This window comes from Amblyraja radiata, chromosome 2 (genome assembly GCF_010909765.2).
Source record: "Amblyraja radiata isolate CabotCenter1 chromosome 2, sAmbRad1.1.pri, whole genome shotgun sequence".
NCBI lineage: Eukaryota > Metazoa > Chordata > Chondrichthyes > Rajiformes > Rajidae > Amblyraja > Amblyraja radiata.
The window spans coordinates 142370448-142385459 of NC_045957.1; the positions used below are offsets into that span (position 1 = coordinate 142370448).

The following is a 15012-nucleotide window of genomic DNA, read 5'->3' on the forward strand; positions in this document are numbered from 1 at the left end:
GGAACAGAGCGGCATTCTGTTGGGACACACCCTGGTAACCAAATTCATGAGGGGTATTTTAATGTTAATCCCCCAAGAACCAGGTACTCCCAAATATGGGATGTGAGCATTATACTGACCATGTTAAGAAACTGGTCTCCAGCTACAGCTCTGTCCCTACAGAAACTGACTATGAAAACAGTCATGCTGATGGCCTTGGTCACGGCACAAATGGTCCAGTCACTACAGAAACTAAGGTTGGACAACATGATTATTTCATCTGGAAATTTAACTTTTCACATCAATGAAATAGTCAAACAGAACAGACAGGGGTCAGCAGGCCTAAAAACAGAATTCAGGGCCTACCCGACAGATGGTCGTCTCTGTATTGTAACACACTTACTATTATATATGGAGTATACTAAGATCATCAGAGGGAAAGAAATGTCACTTTAATCAGCTACAAACAGCCACTCAAAACAGTGACAGTCCAGACCATCTCTAGATGGCTAAAACAGGTCCTAATAAAGGCTGGAGTAGACACTAGCATTTTAAATCTCACTCCACCAGGGCTGCAGCTACATCGGCAGCTATGAAGTTGGACGTTCCTATGGACCAAATCCTCAAGACAGCAGGATGGTCAACGGAGGAAACTTTCCAACGACTTTATAACAAACCAGTCATTGAACCTGGAACATTTGCAGAAACAAATTTAAGTTCTGCAATATAATTTACCCCATAAATAGGGGCAATAATTGGTGTTAATATATTTATCGTTGGGTTTCAATATCGTATTGATGTCTAATGATGTTAACTCTATTCTCCCCATAAATCAAGGCAGATGTGATGCATGGACTCGTTTCCACGGCATGAAATCACAGAGCTTTAAAATCTTCACGTAGTCACTCACGTGACTCCGAAGTAAAATAGTAAGATTAAACGAGAATTTACCAGTTTGAAGTTTGATCGTTATTTTATGAGGAGTAACGTTGAGGGAATACGTGCCCGCCGCTCCCACCCTTGATCATATCCTGAACTGGTATCTCTTCTCTAATCTTACTGTGTTTAGTCATTACAGTTATCTGTGATTTCACACCGCTGCTTTGAAGAATGACACGCATGCGTCCTGGCGGGGTTCTTCACGTATTCCCTCAACGTTACTCCTCATAAAATAACGATCAAACTTCAAACTGGTAAGTTCTCGTTTAATCTTACTATTTTATTGTATTAAATTTAAGATATCAATGTTTAAAATCCATGTATTGAAGGAAGAATATTTTACAGCCCATCTGTGGTCCCTAACCCCAACCCTAACCCTAACCCTTACCGGACGTCACCCACAGGACAGCATACGTCAGCGTGTGACAGTGCGCACGAGATGATGAAACCCCCAAATGTCGCCTCAGGATTTTGAACATTTCAAAATCCTGGGGTGACATGGGAACCACCGCTCGTCACTGCATGCGTCACCACGCCACACCATGCGTCACGCCCGCATCACGATGCGACAACCTCTTTTTAGGCTGTCGCCTAAATGTCGCCCAAATGACGCCAAAGTGGGACAGGCCCTTTACAGCGCCTAAGCCCCAGGTTCGATTCTGACCTCGGGTGCTGTCTGAGTGAAGTTTGCATGTACTCCCTGTGACCATGTCGTTTCCTCCCTGTACTCCGGTTTCCTACCATATCCAAAGATGTTCAGGCTTATCCGTGAATTGCCCCCAGTGCATAGGAAGTGAATGCATTCGTGGGATAACATAGAACTAGTGTGAACGGCTGTTTAAATATCAGTGTGGACTCGTTAGATCGAATGGCCTGTTTCCACACTGTCTTTCTAAACTACCCAGCCATCTTTGTCAATGCAAACAAATGACCCAATGTGGGTCTTTCCTCGGCTGAGCACCCAGCACAGGGAAGTGTTTAGCAAACGGATCAACTCCAGTGGGAATAACTGGGGTGATTAAGGGTTCTCATGAAACCAAACTAATCACAACTGGGTTAAAACAACCTGTCAGGCTCCAGCAGTTTCAAGCTCACCAGAGACTGGAGTGGAACAATGAAGTGTTCCAGCCCAGTGACTCCAGCAAGCAGAGAGGAGGGAATGGAAAGCCACGGTTTCAATGTTCAATCACTCACTGACAGCTTTCATTGTGGCCTCAGTCACGTCAGCTTTCTGCCCCTCGAAGCGGCTGGAAAATAGATCTGCCAGGAATTGACAGAACCTTTGCTTTCACTCAGATGTTAAACACCATTTAGTTTACTTTAGAGATACAGCGCGGAACCAGCACCTTTGGCCCAACGGGTCCACGCCGACCAGCGATCCCCACAAACGCTAACACTGACTGTATCCTACACGGATAATTTACAATTTTTACCGTAGACAATTAACCTACAAACCTTTTAAGGTCACAGATTAAGGATAAGGGGGAAATCTTTTAGGACTGAGATGAGGAAAACATTTTTCACACAGAGAGTGGTGAATCTCTGGAATTATCTGCCACAGAAGGTAGTTGAGGCCAGTTCATTGGCTATATTTAAGAGGGAGTTAGATGTGGCCCTTGTGGCTAAAGGGATCAGGGGGTATGGAGAGAAGGCAGGTACAGGATACTGAGTTGGATGATCAGCCATGATCATAATGAATGGCGGTGCAGGCTCGAAGGGCCGAATGGCCTACTGCTGCACCTATTTTCTATGTTTCTATGTTTCTATGTTTACGGCTTTGGAGTGTGAAAGAAACCAGAGAAAACCCCCGCAGGTCACGGGGAGAAGGTACAAACTCCTTACAGACAGCACCCGCAGTCAGGATCGAACCCGGGTCTCTGGCGCTGTAAGGCAGCAACTCTGCCGCTGCGCCACCGTGCTGCCCCAACATTATGATGTTTAAAATATTTCAACAAGGCACGGGTACTACTCTTGCCTCTACCATTGATTTCCACCTCATTTACCTGGCATGCTGGCTGCTTACAGAGATGAGACGACAAGGTAATGGGGGCACCCGGTGGAATGTTATCATTGCTCATCAATCTTGTCCATTTTCACCAGTTAATATTTAGCCCTGGAAGGATTAGGTCTTTATTCTCTGGAGCGCAGAAGGTTAAGGGGGGACTTGATAGAGGTCTTTAAAATGATGAGAGGGATAGACAGAGTTGATGTGGATCAGCTTTTCCCTTTGAGAATAGGGAAGATTCAAACAAAAGGACATGACTTCAGAATTAAGGGACAGAAGTTTAGGGGTAACATGAGGGGGAACTTCTTTACTCAGAGAGTGGTAGCGGTGTGGAATGAGCTTCCAGTGGAAGTGGTGGCGGCAGGTTCGTTGGTATCATTTAAAAATAAATTGGATAGGCATATGGATGAGAAGGGAATGGAGGGTTATGGTATGAGTGCAGGCAGGTGGGACTAAGGGAAAAAAGATGTTCGGCACGGACTTGTAGGGCCGAGATGGCCTGTTTCCGTGCTGTAATTGTTATATGGTTATATGGTTATATGGTTATGGACTATCTCCCCGATGGCCCAAAGTATTTGTTGCAGCTGCATTTCAATGTTTGGGATGAATGCTGCTCAACAGTGTCAATATAAACCCAAACTTATTAGCATAGCGGATGCATCAGGTCTAGCATCAGTCAACAGGAGATTCCAGTTATAGAGTGATTTCCCATCGTAAAATCTCCCAATGTACTTAAGGCGAGAGGGGAAAGATTTAATAGGAACAATTGAGGGGCAGCTTTTTCCACACAGAAGGTGGTGGGTAAATGGAACGAGCCACCAGAGGAAGAAGTTGCAGCAAGTACAATAACAACATCTGAACAACATTTGGACATGTACGTACATGGATACGTAAGGTATGAATTGAATTGCATACTTTATTGTCACATGGGGCAAGTCACAGTGACATTCTTTGCTTGCATACACAAGGTATGCAAATAGTCGCCCATAAAGGGAGCTGACAAAGTTACAGGTCCCCCTTTGTTGTGTGTGTATATATTTAGATAATGGTACATGGACACACTGGTCTGTTCTGTAGTCAATGCCTACTATATTCTGTGTGCTGAAGCAAAGCAAGAATTTCATTGTCCTATCAGGGACACATGACAATAAACTCACTTGAATCTTGACTCTTGAATCTTCTCCCCCCCCCACCCCACCCCTCCTTCACAGAGGTCTACCCAAGCTGGGTCCTCTATTGCCCATTGTTCCTCCCCCTCCCTCACAGCAGTCCCCCCACGTCAGGCCCTCCTTTGTTCCTTCCCCCAGCAGCGGCGTCCTCACTTCCACGTGTCCATCCTCGTCCGTCGGTCGGTGCCATTATCAGCCACCTATCGCACTGACCTCTCCGCTAACGCTGCAGGGACCTCTCTGGACACCTCCGTGGCGTCGACCCAGGCCCCAACCATGGGCTCTGCAGGCCCAGGGGCCTTCATTGACCGGCGAGGCTCCACCTCCAACTTGCGAAGCTCCGGCCCACGAGGCTCCAGCCCTGGCATCTGACAGGGCGGCATCTCCGGATGGTGTTTGGGGGGATGTGGGCCGAGGGCGGGTAAATGAGACTTGCTTTGATGGGGCATTTTGGTCAACATGAAGGGCTGGTTTACATAGAAACATAGAAACATAGAAAATAGGTGCAGGAGTAGGCCATTCGGCCCTTCGAGCCTGCACCGCCATTCAATATGATCATGGCTGATCATCCAACTCAGTATCCTGTACCTGCCTTCTCTCCATACCCCCTGATCCCTTAAGCCACAAGGGCCACATCTAACTCCCTCTTAAATCTAGCCAATGAACTGGCCTCAACTACCTTCTGTGGCAGAGAATTCCACAGATTCACCACTCTCTGTGTGAAAAATGTTTTCCTCATCTCGGTCCTAAAAGATTTCCCCCTTATCCTTAAACTGTGACCCCTTGTTCTGGACTTTCCCAACACCGGGAACAATCTTCCTGCATCTAGCCTGTCCAACCCCTTAAGAATTTTGTAAGTTTCTATAAGGTCCCTGCTCAATCTTCTAAATTCTAGCGAGTACTTGGTGTGTGACACAATGACTACTTCATACAAATGTCATCAAACAAAAAATGATCCTAAACTACATAAAAAGGAATTAGGCAGATGACCAAAATTTGTTAAAGATGTAAGAACGTAAGAAACATCAGCAGGATTTAACCAAGGGTCCAATTCGATCACAGCTGGTCTGTTACCTCTGAGCCAGTATTGTGCACCAGCCAAATATTTCTTAATTGCCTTACAATCTTATTTTATTGGGTGTACTCAGTGAGGGAATCCCACAAACCTGAATTCCAGACATTCTCTATTCTCTGGGTGAAGACATTTACATAGAAACATAGACAATAGGTGCAGGAGTAGGCCATTCGGCCCCTCAAGCCGTAGGCCATTCGGCCATTCAATATGATCACGGCTGATCATCCAAAATCAGTACCCCGTTCCTGCTTTCTCCCCAAATCCCTTGAGCCTATAAGCCCTTAGAGCTATATCTAACTATCTTGAAAATATCCAGTGAATTGGCCTCCACTGCCTTCTGTGGCAGAAAATTCCAAAGATTCACATCTCTGGGTGAAAACGATTTTCTCATCTCAATCCTAAATGGCCTAACCATTATTATGCTTAATAATAATGCTGGAATAGATACCTTTAACTGCGATTCCTAGTTTTGGACTCCTCAAACATGGGGAACAATTTTCCTGCATCTAGCCTGTTCAATCCCTTAAGCATTTAATATGTTTCTGTAAGATCCCCTGTCATCAGTCTAAATTCCAGTTTCTTCTCATCTTTGTCCTAAATGGACAATCCCTTATTCTAATAATAGCAACCAAATGCGGCCGTAACTCAGCAGGGTCAGGCAACATCTCTGGGGAAAGGAATAGGTGACGTTTCGGGTCGGAACCCTGCTTCAAACCTTTATTTTGAAACTTGGACTCCTGGTTCTACACACACCATAGCCAGGGAAACATCAACTCCACATCTACATTAGAAAAAATATCTGCTTATTTGACAGCACTATTAATCTCAGCATCCCCAAGATCTCCTGAATAGATTAGTCTGATAAAATTGATGGCAATTTAGAATGCTTCACGATCTCCGACAAACAAAGACATTGTCAAAGGTTGTTTAAGAGAGAACTGCAGATGCTGGAAAACTGCAGATGCTGTCAAAGGTTGTGGTTGCTGATTGTCTTCCCTTAAGGGCTTGAGATGCATCTCACATTCTGCCCTTTATATCTCTTCTGATCTGGAAAATGTGCAGTGCACACATAACTAAGTTCAAGGTAATGTGTAATCCTGAGGACATAGACAGTGTGGCTGACCCCCTATCCACATGGAATACATGCAGCAGTTTAGACAATGCACTTCCGTAAACAAGGTCATTATTGTTTATCCATGCACGTATGCCATAACACCATCTGCTAACTACCACTAAGGGGAAGCAGTTTAGTCTGGATACAATAATGAGGCCTTCCAAATTTCCTAGATTCTGGAATGATCCCGGTAACATATATAAAACACTACGATTGGCATTGGTTAACTAATTCTGCAGTAAAACAAAACTTTGTTTCACATTCTATCCATATTAAAACATCAATACTTGAATACAATCAAAAATATTTACGTGCAACATGTGATTTAAAGATAAGTAGTTGGTTCAGTTTAGAAGTTCACTTCAGTTATATAATTGTTATTGTTTAATGCAAGGGGAAAAGTAGGGATCTTTGACGAGACCACATTTAGAGCAATAAAGATAGTGAAGCGTTGCAGAACTCTGACACGCAGAAGAATCCCAGTGTTCGAGTTTGTGATTCACAACATCATGCAGGAAGCGCAATTAAGTAGGAAAACTGACAGAATGCTGTGGGGGGGGGGGGGGGGGGTTTAAGCAGACATGTTGCATTTAATAGACTTTCAGATGAGCATAGGGATATGCAGGGAATACAGGGATATGGGTTTTGTGCAGGGAGGTAAGAAATGGTCTTGGCATCATGTTTGGCGTAGACATGTTGAGACAAAGTGCCTGTATTTATTCTCAGCTTTTCTATATTCCATGTTTCTTATATACTGTATAAATGATTCAATAATACTTTATTGTCACGTGTACATGGGTACAGTGAATGGCTTTGTTTTGCACACAACTGGTAAATTCTGAAGAAGGGTTTCGGCCCGAAACGTCGCCTATTTCCTTCGCTCCATAGATGCTGCTGCACCCGCTGAGTTTCCCCAGCAATTTTGTGTACCTTTGGTAAATTCATAGAGCAGGCCTCCCCAATCTGTAGGTTTTACATGGATGTCCGCATGTTGGGAGAACAATAGTGAACCCAACCATGCATAATATTCACTGTAAGTGTTAAAATACTCAGTGGACAAGTTTCCGTTTCATATTCTAAATTTCCAGCATCAACTTTAAAAAAAAGATTTTGAGCAGTGTACATCGTCTCGATCTCCACAGCTGAAAATGGATATACTTCCCTGGAGGAAAGGCAGCAGTTTTCCGGGAATGTAAAACAGAAGGATATCTCACTGCAGAGTATATAGTTTTGAGTGGGTAGATGCTGACATGTATTGTTAATCTCGCTGGAGGTTCTCAAAGAAGGGTGGGGGGGGGGGGGGGGGGGGTGAAGGAAACTGGGCGTACTGCGATCTTCCTGAAACAACGTTCTGCATTTCTGGCACTTTATTTCAGTTATCCACCAGTCGCTCCACGTTACACTGCTCATTACACATGTTCACTATGCATTTGCACCCCTTCCAATGCACCCTGATCTTCTGTTCCCTAATATCACCTTCTCTCACTCTGTACAATTAGTCATGCAATCCACTGCCCTCCATTCTACCACATCATTCTGTTCTCCACGACAACCACTCCCCTGAACCTTGCTCCCAATATTTAACTGCATTCTAAAACTTGCTTTACCAAACTGTCCCCAATGCTGATTAGGGGCCACCAACGCAAAATATTCAAGACGTTTCTCTATTCACAGATGCTGCCTGACCTACATATATTTCCTGCACTTTCTGCATTTATAGCACAATCCATAGTTGCCTTTCAAAAATGTTATGATCCATGTTATTTGTCAACAAGTCTATCATTTCTCGACAATTAAATATCCCACTTTGTCATAAGATCATAAGATCATCAGGTCATAACCATATAACCATATAACCATATAACAATTACAGCACGGAAACAGGCCATCTCGGCCCTACAAGTCCGCGCCGAACAATTTTTTTTCCCTTAGTCCCACCTGCCTGCACTCATACCATAACCCTCCATTCCCTTCTCATCCATATGCCTATCCAATTTATTCTTAAATGATACCAACGAACCTGCCGCCACCACTTCCCCTGGAAGCTCATTCCACACCGCTACCACTCTCTGAGTAAAGAAGTTCCCCCTCATGTTACCCCTAAACTTCTGTCCCTTAATTCTGAAGTCATGTCCTCTTGTTTGAATCTTCCCTATTCTCAAAGGGAAAAGCTTGATCACATCAACTCTGTCTATCCCTCTCATCATTTTAAAGACCTCTATCAAGTCCCCCCTTAACCTTCTGCGCTCCAGAGAATAAAGACCTAACTTATTCAACCTATCTCTGTAACTTAGTTGTTGAAACCCAGGCAACATTCTAGTAAATCTCCTCTGTACTCTCTCTATTTTGTTGACATCCTACCTATAATTGGACGACCAAAATTGTACACCATACTCCAGATTTGGTCTCACCAATGCCTTGTACAATTTTAACATTACATCCCAGCTTCTATACTCAATGCTCTGATTTATAAAGGCTAGCATACCAAAAGCTTTCTTTACCACCCTATCTATATGAGATTCCACCTTCAAGGAACTATGCACGGTTATTCCCAGATCCCTCTGTTCAACTGTATTCTTCAATTCCCTACCATTTATCATGTACGCCCTATTTTGATTTGTCCTGCCAAGGTGTAACACCTCACATTTATCAGCATTAAACTCCATCTGCCATCTTTCAGCCCATTTTTCCAAATGGCCTAAATCACTCTGTAGACTTTGGAAATCCTCTTCATTATCCACAACACCCCCTATCTTGGTATCATCTGCATACTTACTAATCCAATTTACCACCCCTTCATCCAGATCATTGATGTACATGACAAACAACAAAGGACCCAACACAGATCCCTGGGGCACCCCACTAGTCACCTGCCTCCAACCCGACAAACAGCCATCCACCATTACCCTCTGGCCTCTCCCATTCAGCCACTGCTGAATCCATCTTGCTATTCCTGCATTTATACCCAACAGTTTAACCTTCTTAACCAACCTTCCATGAGGAACCTTGTCAAAGGCCTTACTAAAGTCCATATAGACAACATCCACTGCTTTACCCTCGTCAATTTCCCTAGTAACCTCTTCAAAAAATTCAAGAAGATTAGTCAAACATGACCTTCCAGGCACGTGATATAAGTGATATTAAGGCCATTCGGCCCATCAAGTCTACTCCGCTGGTACACAAAAATGCTGGAGAAACTCAGCGGGTGCAGCAGCATCTATGGAGCGAAGGAAATAGGCGACGTTTCGGGCCGAAACCCTTCTTCAGACTGAGGAAGAATTAAGTCTACTCCGCTATTCAATCATGGCTGATCTATCTCTCCCTCAAACCCCATTCTCCTGCCTTCTCCCCATAACCCCATACTAATCAAGAATCTATCTATCGCTGCCTTAAACATATCCATTGACAGGCACCACCGCCTTCTGTGGCAATCAATTCCATCAGATTCACCACCCTCTGACTAAAGAAATTCCTCCTCCTCATCGCGGAAGTGGCGGTGCTGGTGAACGGCTGCGGCTCGCCTGCAGTCCGTTTGTTTTTACTTTTTTGTGTTATTTTTTCGTCTTGTTTAGTTAAGTTTTTGGTTTTTAGGTTTGTGTTATGTGTGGGGGGGGGGTTGAAACAGGGCTTTCTGTCTCTCCCTTCGGGGGAATGCGACTTTCTTGTCGTATCCCTTCTCTGCCTCCATCTGCGCTGAGGCCTAATGGCGGAGCAGGCGACCTCGAGGCTCTGGAGGCAGAGCCTGTCAGGACTCACCCTGGGCTCGCTCCCATGAGGGCGGCCCGGCTTGGGGTTGGAACGGCGCTCCCGTGATGGGCTGAGACGCTCCCGTGAGGGCGGCCTGGCTCGAGGGTAACGGCGCTCCCGTGAGGGCGGCCTGGCTCGAGGGTGGAACGGCGCTCACGTGAGGGCGGCCTGGCTCGAGGGTAACGGCGCTCCCGTGAGGGTGGCCCAGCTCGAGGGTAACGGCGCTCCCGTGAGGGCGGCCTGGTGCGGGGCTGAGATGCTCCCGTGAGGGCGGCCTGGCGTGGGGCTGAGATGCTCCCGTGAGGGCGGCCTGGCTCGAGGGTGGAACGGCGCTCACGTGAGGGCGACCCGGCTCGGGGCTGGAATGGTGCTCCGGTGGCTGAGACGGCGTTCTGGCTGCGGCGGCCGCGGGCCAGTGGACGACATTGTCAACAGCTGCGTCCGCTGGACTAGAGGGCGGCAGCTTCGACCACCCCGGGCCGCGGTGTTTGAATCGGCCCGTTCGCGGAGCTCGGTGAGCCGCGGGACTGACTTACCATCGCCCGGTGGGGTATCGCCTCAGCGCAGAGAGAGAAGAGGTAGGAAGAGACAGCAGCCCTAAGATATTTGCCTCCATCACAGTGAGGAGGTGTTTGGTGGACTCACTGTGGTGGATGGTAATTTGTGTTTACTGTCTGTTCTGTTGTTTATTATTATATGTATGGCTGCAGGTAACGACATTTCGTTCAGACCGTAAGGTCTGATTGACAAATAAAGGATCTAATTCTAATTCTAAAATTAAAGGAATGTTCTTTAATTCTGAGGCTATGACATCGAGTCCTAGACTCTCCCACTAGTGAAAACATCCTCTCCACATCCACTCTATCCCAGCCTTTCACTTAGGCTTAAACTATTATTACACATGTATTATACTTTAAAGCAACCTGGCACCTAAATCAGTGCTTATCAACGCCAGATTAGTCAAAACCATCCAGTCATCTATTTCCTGAGTTGGTCAGTACTATTGTCCCAGGCTGTGACCTTAAAACAAGTTGAGTCTGAAGAAGAGTCCCAACTTAAAAAGTAACTTATCCGTTTTCTCCAGAGATGCTGTCTGACCCACTGAGTTACTCCAGCACTTTGTAGCTTTTTATGTGGACAAGTTTCTGCATTTCCTTATTTCTACCTAAAAAACAGCCTTTTAATCAAATTTACATTCATCAATGCCAGATGGAATGAGCAGGAAGGAACTGCAGATGCTGGTTTACACCGAAGATAGACACCAAATTCTGGAGTAACTCAGCGGGTCAGGCAGCATCGCTGGAGAAAAGGAATAGGTGATCTGAAGATCTGAAGAAGGGTCTCGACCCAAAACATCACCTATTCCTTTTTTCCAGGGATCATACCTGACCTGCTGAGTTACTCCAGCATTTTGTGTCTTTCTTTAAAAAGGAATGAAACAGATTTACAAAGATGAAATTATGTGACAATTAGGTCATCAATCCTCAACATACATATTCCCATACAATTCTGCCTCCTTTTGTAACATTTCAGTGTATGATCTCAAGATGTTATAACATCATTCAAAGCATAATTCACAGTAACGCAGCAGTACAGTTGGTGCCTTACAGCACCAGAGTCCCATATTTGATCCTGACTACGGGTGCTGTTTGTACATTCTCCATGTGACCACGTGGGTTTTCTCCAAAAGTGCAGGTTTGTAGGTTAATTGGCTTCTGTAAATTGTCCCTGGTCCCTAGGATAGAACTAGTGTACGGGTGATCGATGATTGGTGTGGACTCGGTGCTATATCTCCAAAACTAAAACTGAAGCAAGATCAGCATTTGACAGAAGTCTAAGATAAGAACAGCATGAGTATGTACTAACGATTTTAGCTCCCTGTAATCTGTTTTTTTCCACTGGGGATTCTGATCAATCCTGAGCATGGCCTTTATTGGTCCTTTTAAAATTGATTAAATGCCAATCCTGCAGCCTCAGAGCTCGAGGTGCTTTGAGCCCACGTAACTACAGACTTAGTTTTCAGAAATTCAATATATGACACGGTTCTATAGGAAATCGTTTCAAATAACTTGTTTGAAGGCCAACATCCCAGGTCATTTGCAGATGGCTCTCAAGGCTTTTCCGCCTGTTCTGCTATTCATTTAGATCATTGCTATAATGTGTTTCAAACTCCATTCCAGTATTTCGCTTAAAAAGTCCATCCATTTTAGCTCTTAAATTTATTTTTGAGTAACAGGCCCTGAGGCCCACCAAGTTGGCTCCCACCCAACGATCACCCATGTACTAGTTCTATCGTACCCCAGTTTCACATCCTACACTCTAGGGCAACTAGGTTCAATTTACAAAGGCCAATCAACCCACAATCTGCATGCCATTAGAACATAGAAAGATAGAAACATAGGAAACAGGAGCAGGAGTAGGCCATTCGGCCCCTAGAGCCAGCACGGCCATTCAATATGATTGTGGCTGATCATCCAAAATCAATGCCCCGTTCCTGCTTTCTCCCCATATCCCTTGATTCCGTTAGCCCAAAGAGCTATATTCTACCTCTCTCTTGAATACATTCAGTGAATTGGCCTCCACTGCCTGCTCTGGGTGAAAAATATTTTCCTCATCTCAGTCCTAAATGGCCTGCTTACCACTTATTCCTAAACTGTGGCCCCAGGTTCCGGACTCCCCCAACATTGGGACCATTTTTCCTGCATCTAGCCTGTCCAAACACTTCAGAATTTTATATGTTTCTTGTTATTGAAGGGAGTGCCATGTCGGTTCACCAGGTTAATTCCCGGGATGGTGGGACCGTCATATGATGAAAGAATGGATCAACTGGGCTTATATTTGATATATATGTATGGAGAGAAGGCAGGTACGGGATACTGAGTTGGATGATCAGCCATGATCATATTGAATGGCGGTGCAGGCTCGAAGGGCCGAATGGCCTACTGCTGCACCTAATTTCTATGTTTCTATGTTTCTATGTTTCTATATTCACTGGAATTTAGAAGCATCTTATAGAAACATATATCATTCTTAAGTGTTTGGACAGGCTAGATGCAGGAAAATCTTCTCTGAACCCTTTCAAGCTTGACAATATCTGTCCTATAATATGGTGCCCAGATCTGAATACAATATTCTAAATGCAGTCTCACCAACGTCTAATACAACTGCAACATGACCTCCCAACTTCTATATTCTGACTGATGAAGGCCAATGTGCCACCTTTTTGACCACCTTATCCACCTGCGACTTGACCTTCAAGGAACCATGCACCTGTACTCCTAGATCCCTCAGCTGCACACTACTCCCCAGAGGCCTACCATTCACTGTGTATGTCCTGCCCTTGTTAGACATCCCAAAATGCCACATCTTACACTTCTCTATATTAAATTCCATCAACCATTCCTCCATCCAACTGGCCAATCGATGCAGATCCTGCTGCAGTATTTCACAACTATCTTCACTATCTGCAAAATCACCCACTTTTGTATCATCAGCAAACTTGCTAATCTTGCCCTGTATGTTCTCATCCAAATCATTGATGAAGATGACAAACAGTAACGGGCCCAGCACCGAACCCTGAGGCACACCACTAGTCACAGGCATCCAGTCTGAGAAGCAACCTTCCACCATCACCCTCTGCTTCCTTCCATTGAGCCAATTTGCTATCCATTCAGCTATCTCTCCTTGGATCCCATGCGATCTAACCTTCCTGCGCAGCCTACCATGTGGAACCTTGTTGAATGCTTACTGAAATCCATGTACACAACATCTACAGCTCTGCCCTCATCGACCTTTTTGGTCACCTCTTCAAAAAACTCTATCAGATTTGAGAGACATGACCTCCCATGTACAAAACCATGCTGACTATCCCTAATCAGCCCTTACCCATGCAAATGCCTGTATAACCTATCCCTCAGAATATTCTTTAGACAGTCCTCTTTAGACACTCCTCTTTAGACAGCAGTAGACTGGATGGGCCGAATGGCCTAATTCTGCTCCTATCACTTATGAACATAAATGCCACTATCATATCTGCCTCAACCACTACCCCCGGCAGCAAGTTCCAGGCACCCACCACTCTCTGTGTAAAAAGGTTGCCCCGCACGTCACCTTCAATTGTGCCCCTCTAACATTAAAGCTACGCCCTCTAATATTTGATTTTTTTTTCCCATCCTGGGAAAAAGGTTTTCACTGTCTAGCCTATCAAATGAGACAATGAATCTAAACTTCTAAATTTGACCCTTACCTTAAACCTATCTATAACCTATAATTATATTCCCCTCAGCTAAAGGGAAGGTTTCTCACCTGTCTATGACCCTCATAATTTTGTATACTTGTAACCCGCCCTCCCTCAGCCTTCAGAGCCAGCTTACAAAGTGCCTCTTTCTGTGCTCTGTGCTTCTATGATTCTTTGTAATATCAATACTTTGATCCCTAAATTTCTTTTTTTCCCCCACATTTACTTGATACCTGCTCATTAGAATAGATTGGCATCTTCCTTCAATAGGTCCCAAAGCAGGAACCCCCACACTTCCTCATTCGGAACTCCACAGCTTTGGCTGCTCACACACACATCTCAGTCTTATGCCCCTGTCCCACTTAGTAAACCTGAACGGAAACCTCTGGAGACTTTGCGCCCCACCCAAGGTTTCCGTGCCGTTCCCGGAGGTTGCAGGTGGTTGCCGGAGGTTGCAGGTAGTGGAAGCAGGACATAAACCTCCGGGAACCGCACGGAAACCTTGGGTGGGGCATGAAGTCTCCAGAGGTTTCCGTTCAGGTTTCCTAAGTGGGACAGGGGCTTAAGTTTACACACATTTTCTCGGTTCTGATCTCATCTGCACTAATTCATGAGTGCATGTATATGTCAGACACACCTTTAACTAAACCTTTACTTAACTCCTCAAACAATTCAATTAGCTGTTAGACATAACTTAGCCGTTACAAATCTTTTATCAATCATGCAAAGCAAACCAGTGAAACATTT

The 15012-nt window shown here is 45.0% G+C and overlaps 1 protein-coding gene across 4 annotated transcripts in view; it reads right to left on the bottom strand.

The window, feature by feature from the left end:
* plekhg4b (pleckstrin homology and RhoGEF domain containing G4B) overlaps positions 1-15012 on the bottom strand; it is a 250110-nt gene that overhangs the window by 129504 nt on the left and 105594 nt on the right. The window lies entirely within an intron of this gene.